Source organism: Lytechinus variegatus, chromosome 12, assembly GCF_018143015.1.
Source record: "Lytechinus variegatus isolate NC3 chromosome 12, Lvar_3.0, whole genome shotgun sequence".
In the NCBI taxonomy this organism is placed as follows: Eukaryota; Metazoa; Echinodermata; class Echinoidea; order Temnopleuroida; family Toxopneustidae; genus Lytechinus; species Lytechinus variegatus.
Window position 1 is genome coordinate 22,985,963 of NC_054751.1, and position 7,420 is coordinate 22,993,382.

Sequence of the window (7,420 nt, forward strand, 5' to 3'; positions counted from 1 at the left end):
TTATTCAAACAATTCTTGTTTGGTTTAGTTCACCTTGCTTCTATAAAAAAGACTGACTTTAATAATCACCATGCAAAAAATAAAGAAAATTATCTTTTTAAAAAGGGTATTTTCAAATCAACTTTGGTTTCAGACCTGGGTTATACCAGAATATAAATCTACAAATTGAGCAAGCTTCTTTTATCTCCTGTATTTACATAAGCTTTGCAAGATCATTAACAAGTTCCGTGTATGAGCATTTGATGTAATGGACCTGACCATCTCTACTACACATACATGTACTTTACATTTAACAAGGGTACTGGACCTACATGTATATTTAGGCATAAAGTGGCGATCTTCCAAACAGGTTTATAAAACCACCTCGTGATGTAGTTTTCAAGATTGCTTTGCCTCGTCAAACTGGTTTTAGCGTAAGCGAGGACACAACCGTTCTTTGGGAAGTAATCTTCGCACATTTTGAGCGCGCTACTCTACACACTGTGTGTAAATTACTTACGATGCGGTTTCGAATTTCGCACGAAATGTGTCACCCTCTGAGAGCATTCCCAAAGCAACAAGATCGCTTTTATACATGAAGAGATTTTGAAAACCACTTTTGGGTGATCAAATGGGAACGCTTGCAAAGCGATCTTCAAAACTAGTTTCCTGGACCGGATTCCAGTAAAACCAGTTTAAAAAAAGTAGTGAGAACAGTGTCTTAGCCTACAGAATAAGAGAACATTCCATCACAGGTTGTAGGCTACATATATTACAATGGAGTGGGGCAAGGGATCCTTTAAATTTAATTGAATTCATAATTTATATCAATATTTAAAGTAAAGTAGTTGGCATTCTTTGCCAATCTTGATTCTCTACCCAGGTGTAATTGGGTAGGCCTATCTGAACTTTAGCCTGAATTAATTGCTCTGCTAAGACCACTCTGATAGAAGTGATCATCACATTCCAGTAGAAAAGTGGTAATTACTATTTATAATAATAACATTTTCCATTTATAAAGTGCAGCTACTATAATTGCTAACTCTACTGCACTTGATACTGGTATCATATTTGTGACAATAATCAAATGATAGCTGCAATGACATTTCACTGAGTGCAGTATTTCAAGATATTTTTTCTATTACATCTGGCATTTCCATGTCAATGATTCAACACCAATAAATTCCAATAAAATAATATGTGTCTGAGAAAGAAAAAGCAAGCCACAAGATCCATGTCCAATCAATACACCTTCACAATTTCTAGGAACCTGCATGACCACTGGCCAATGGTCACTGTCAATGACTTTATTATGACGCCACGGTGAGCAGCTGCTACTCATATCCACCACCCACTGATTACACCACAAATCAATATTTCCTATTTAAATCATCCTTAGAAATACAACAGCATTACTACCACTGTATGATAACAATGCAAGCTGCCTTGTATTGTCTGTGGTAATGGAAATGTCTCTGTCAGAATTCATTGATAAGCAAGGAATTTGAAAAATTGTAATAAATTAAAAGAATGAGGAAATTATTCTTAAATGATCCTTTTTGATTTTTTTCTCCTAATAGTACAGTAGAGGCCTACACTGTTCAACTAACATTTTCAGACACATACTTTAACATGGTATAGACCATACACTGAAGTAAATTTAGCGATAATTCAGTCAAACATTGAATTTCCTCTAGTGAATGCCATCTTTTGCATAAAAGTCAACAAAGAGAAACATTCAGAATCCAGAGAACAGGCTAGTACACATGCAGTAGTTTCCAAATGTTGTCAAATTATCATTAGGGGGGGGGGCAACTTATTTTGGAGACCCAGTAAGTCCTTAATCATTTAAAATCTGGTTGAATATTAATGTAAACTGGATAGAGTAAATTCACCATGTGGTTGTAAAATGCATCACCTTACTGTCACATGGGGATGAATACTTCGGGTGGTTAAACTGTGAGTCATTAAATTCTACTCTTCAATCACAATGGTCCAGAATATACATGTAAGAATGACTGGAAGCAACACCTATTAATCTAGGCTATCTGGTAACTGTTTGAAGAATCTTTCAGTGATTTGAAAATGCTCTTCTAACACAATTCTTTAATTGTTAAAATTATCATCAGCACATGTACATCACCACCACTTAGTGATTATCATCAGTTTTCATCAACATTATCATGAACAGCAGCGTCATCATCATCATCATAATCATAATCATCATGAACAGCAGCATCACCATCATCATCAATATCATCATCGTCAATATCATCGGCACCATCATCATCATCAATATCATCATCATCATCAATTTCATCATCATCATCAATATCATCACCATCAATATCATCATCAACATAAATATCTTCATCATCAATATTATCATCGATATCATCATCATCATGAACAGCAGCATCATTTACATTATCATTCTCATCATCATGATAATCATCAATATCATCATCACCATCATCGATAATTAAAGAAAAGTAAAGAGAAGAGTATGAGGTCATTTGCACTTTCAGTCTCAACAACAGAGACCTTTCAATTAAAAAGACATTAATTTTGCTGTGTTCACAGCCTTCAAAGAAAGTCAGCTCTGAAAATCAACTCTGTAATAGTATCCACTGTAAGACCAGGGGAAATTTGGGAGCATGAATGTGCCTTGTGGTATAAAGTAAAAGAAATTTGTTTGATGACTCATGGATTAGAAATAATAGTCTCTATAATATAACATCAATAACATTACATCAATGCAAACACGAGAGTGATTCAAGGTTATAAAAACTGTAACTGAATAACACCATAAAATCAACTTAAAAAGGGGTGTGGGTCATTTTAAGTAGAATTACACAAACATGATCCACTCATACTGCACTTCTTTGACAAGATTCCAGCACATAATGATAATGGTAATGGCTGCTGAAAAAAATAAACAACTGAGAAATTTAACAACCTTCAATATGCATTGCACTCACATACTGGAGCATCAAAATCCCTCAAAATTGTAATCATTTGATAACCCAACTGAAGAAATGAATAATTTATGAAAGATGCAATAAAAATACTATTAAACTAAAATCAATTTGGCCAATGTGAATTTTTATGGCATAATCATCAGCTTGGGAAATCCAGGAAAAACACATTTACAAGGATGAATTACAATGAGGTAAGGAATTTGATTTCTTGTAACCAATCTATTCACGAAGAGAACAACATCATCAAGTATGAAGAGAGCTTTATCAAAAGGGTCCATTGTCGGTGAGGTTACGGATGAATTTTCCCATGGATAGATTTCAATGGTTGGCCCGGATCATAAAGTCAGTAATCTGCCACTTCTCTCACTATAATGAGACCATTGAAGTGGCTTTGCACACACCACCAACACTCCTGAATGATATTAATACTTCGTCAGAGGACATGAACTATGCATATTATCAAAGCCATACACATAGTTGAGGAAATAAATCACTGAAGTCAGTTGGGACAGACATTTGTCTCAAAATCAAATCTTCTGAATTCTGAAAGCAGGTTTGGAAGATTGAAATCTCTGATAAATTAGTATTATAGCCAAATGCATTTCTGCAAAATAAACAGTATTTTTCACAGGGGAAAGCGGTTAAATGTATTCAAATTTTTTTCTTGGGGGGGGGGAAGTACTCTTTAAAAAAATCGTATGCTGGGATTCTTACTACTCTACTTTGCAATCTCACTATATGTGAGAATTATTGGAAATTTATATTGAGGGACAATGAGACAATTTCTACAAATACTGATAATTGCCTCTCAGAGGTGAAATATTTCATCGAAATTTGGCAGTCATACATAAAACCTATAACCTAAAAATATTTTGTGTGGCATTCATATCTTAAAAAAAGTAAAACTGCACAGCTAACTGCAATGCTATAATTAAATCATTCCCTGGTAAGGCTCCGTTTCATTGAGAGCCTAACTTACGTAAATTAGAAAAAAAAGGGAAAGCCTTCACGAAATGGCCTTCTCAACAATGACCATTTACTTCCACTGTAATTACGACCTGTTTTCCACTTCCCAAGCAGCTTTTGATTTGTGAAAAATTCACCCATTTTCGCACTGTCAACATTTGTTTGCTTCCCCCTTTTACACAGCCCCTCACACCACAAAAGATTCTCCAACACTCTGCCATAAAAGCACCTCCATGCAGAAGTGGTACATTCCGCCTACTCAGTTTGCACTTCTGTATTTATAGCCAGCCTTGAAATGGGATTGGATTATATTAACGAAAGAATTGACTCAATTGAACGAAACTGGGTATTGCAAAGTGAATGCATCATTAGTTATAGGGACATGGATTTCAAATTTACTTCTATAAGAAACATACAATTAGTCACACACATTACATAAAAATGGTGTTTGGTGTTTACAACATAGAATTAGGCTACTCATTTCCCAAGAATGCTTGAATTGCTGATAAACAACACATTTATCTTCCCCCATCTCTCTCCCTCTCTCCTCGCTTTTCTTTTATACATTTTTTTTTGGGGGGGGTTAGGATCAACCCCACTATCCCATTCCCATGTCTGTGCACCAAACACTTTACACATACAGGTATGATTCAGGAATTTCACTGGGGAAAATTGCGCTTTGAGTTTGAGGTCCTATCATACAACACCTGAAATTTTGCATGTTTTTTTTTTTATACCATTTTGACTTTGATTTGTCTTGCAGATCTGCACAAATACGTTTATTGAACTTTTTTTCACATTTTTTTATTGGGATTGTACAGATCCCTCCACAACTAAAGGAACATGTGACATGGATATACTGAAATTAGACTTGAAGCATCATCACTGCACAGTGCCCCCCCCATGGGTCACAGCCACTTAAGAGTGGACAGGATGAACAGCATCCGCGAGAATCATCCTGAAAAAACCCTCAAGGGCAGGCCGCAAGGACACTCTCAACACAGATTTTGGGCACACAAATGTCCAAGACTTGCCTAGACTCTATTAACATGCAGGATAACCCAGATTTGCAAATTACATTATTCACATTTCATTTTAGATCTTTAGGCCACTGTAATTTAAGGTGATCTTTTTTTTCTATTTTTTTTTGGAGTTTATGACACTCTGTTAAGTCTATTCCCCGGGAGGGGGGGCACTTCCATTGACGGGTAGATACCATGCGCGACCATGGGGTCTCGAAAAGCACCCTAAACAAATATTCTAAAAATGCATCCCTTAACAAGCATTTTTGTGTGAAACCATACCCTTAACAAATATTGGAATCAAATCGATACCCTTGGCAAGCGATATTTTAGTTATGTCACGGACGTTGGGTTTACCTTCACCTACATCACTGGGTGTATGGCCCAACCTCCCACACCTCGCGCAAATCGGACACTAAACACGTAGTGTTGACTTGGCAAAAAGTACATCCTTTATTCTTTTTTATACCCTCGCAAATTTGACCATAAACATTTAGCTTTCCTAGCGAAATAGATGCCCTTTTTTCATGATTTAATGTTTTGACACCCTTAATATGTTACGGACATAACATGCCCTATCTTGAAAAAGACATCCCTTTTAGTGTTTTTTGGGTCCCCAGGGTCACGCATGGCATCCACTCGTCAATGTAAGTGGCCCCAGGGTCTATTGACTGTGGATAGGCCCACACTAAGTTACAAAATTATAAATACTACATGTACATGAACTTGATAAAGAGATTGAAATTCTCATGAAAATTTTGCAATGTAAAGACTGCAAGGACTTAAAGTGCAGATTTTGTCATCAAATCTATGAAGTGGATGTAAAAAAAATGATTGCACAAACAATGAGAATCATAATCGAGGTTGTTCTAGTAGTAGTAAAGTCACAGACTGTGACTTTTTAAAATATATTGTGTTTCATACTTTTATTTGCAGATATTTTGCATAATACACATCAAAATATATGAAAAGGTTTCAAATCCATTTTTAATATTTAAACTTTTTTATAAACTAAAATAAGGATGAAGGTCCAAAAATTAACATGATTAAATGCCATATATGTTCAAGGTGTCATCATTCTGTCTTTTTCTTATCAGCTTATTATAAAGGAAAACACTCATACATTGATTGGAAAGACCAGAAATTTTACTCACTTAAGTTGTTCTGTAAAAGAATAATTCATTTTCACTCAGGCCAGGGGCAGTGGAACCAGGGGGGGGCTTCACCCCCCCCCCATTACCATGATTAGTTACTTTCATTTTCAAAACTGTTCCGCGGCCCTGAATATAACAAACACAGTGACAGTCTCCTTGCTTGGACTGCAGTAGACCAAAAGCTTCGGTCTCTGTTTTGTTGGTTGTTCAGCTGAACTTCATTGGCTTTACTCACCAAATACAGAGACCGAAGTTCTAGCGCGATCTGTACAGGGGACTCAATGGCCATATGTTTATGTACTTAAGATCGGATAAAACGGGGAAGTGAATTTGCGCGACAGCCGAGGTAAGTCACTGTTTTTGTTCCTTTTAACTTCATTTTTCTCCGTTTTTTGGCAATTGATGCCAAGAGGGAATATAAATTTGCACTCTGGTCACTATAATTTTCGAAATTTTTATTCATTAAAGACAAAAATTGAGAAGCCCCGACGGGGGGGTTTTGCATTGCAAGTCCCCTAATGGTGGCTGCACGATAGCGAGCCGTCTGTGTACGAGGAGAAATAAAAAAAAAATGTTAAAAAACTCCTCGAAACAGACGGCTGCCAGCTGTCTAGGACTGCAGCTGACTTCTTAATATTGGGTGCCCACTGCCCAGTACTGCTGTACGACTCCGAGTTAGAGATCTAGAGTAGGGAGAGTCACCACCACCTGTATTGCTCTGGTATTTAATAATACTGCATGCTGTACCGGTACAGTGCAGTCATCGGATCGCAAACCACGATTCTTCTTCAAAATAATGCATTGACATTATTCTATAAACACAAACGGACCAAATTCTATCAATCTACGGTACACATACCCCGGTACTGTACGGTAATACATGTAGTTAGGCCTACAGACGTAAATGACTTACTGAAAAACCTTGAAAGTAGACAGGATTCTGGAACGTTGCAAGACTAGACTTACAGCGGGCTTTCCTCGATCGGCAGCACACCCTTTCGTTAGAGAGATTCGGAATCGAATTAACTCCGCGCATCGAGCTAGCTCCAGGTTGTGAGTACGGTTAGAGAATTTGATTTACCGCTTAACCTACCGTGCTGTTCTTGTGTTGATGCTTGGGTCGAGCTATCGCCTCGCGAGCCGAGATGCTTGCGTGACCGGAGCTGGCGCGCATCACTTTTTTTTTAATCCCATCGAAAAACTGTTTCTAGTTGTATAGACCTATCCCTGATAAGAATCAACGCGCACGTCTCTAGCCGGTTTAGATAATATCTTTTACAATAATTGTTGCTGTCGTATTAGATAATTGAAAACACGT

At 37.0% G+C, this 7,420-nt stretch overlaps 1 protein-coding gene across 2 annotated transcripts in view; it reads right to left on the minus strand.

Annotated features, from left to right (window-relative positions):
• Positions 1 to 7,113, minus strand: part of LOC121425306 (leucine zipper putative tumor suppressor 2-like) — a 59,045-nt gene extending 51,932 nt beyond the window's left edge. For both annotated transcript variants that reach the window (XM_041621334.1, XM_041621331.1), the window contains exon 1: positions 7,016 to 7,113. The gene's annotated coding sequence lies outside the window, so the exon portion shown is untranslated. The remainder of the gene's footprint in view (positions 1 to 7,015) is intronic.
• Positions 7,114 to 7,420: the final 307 nt, after the last annotated feature.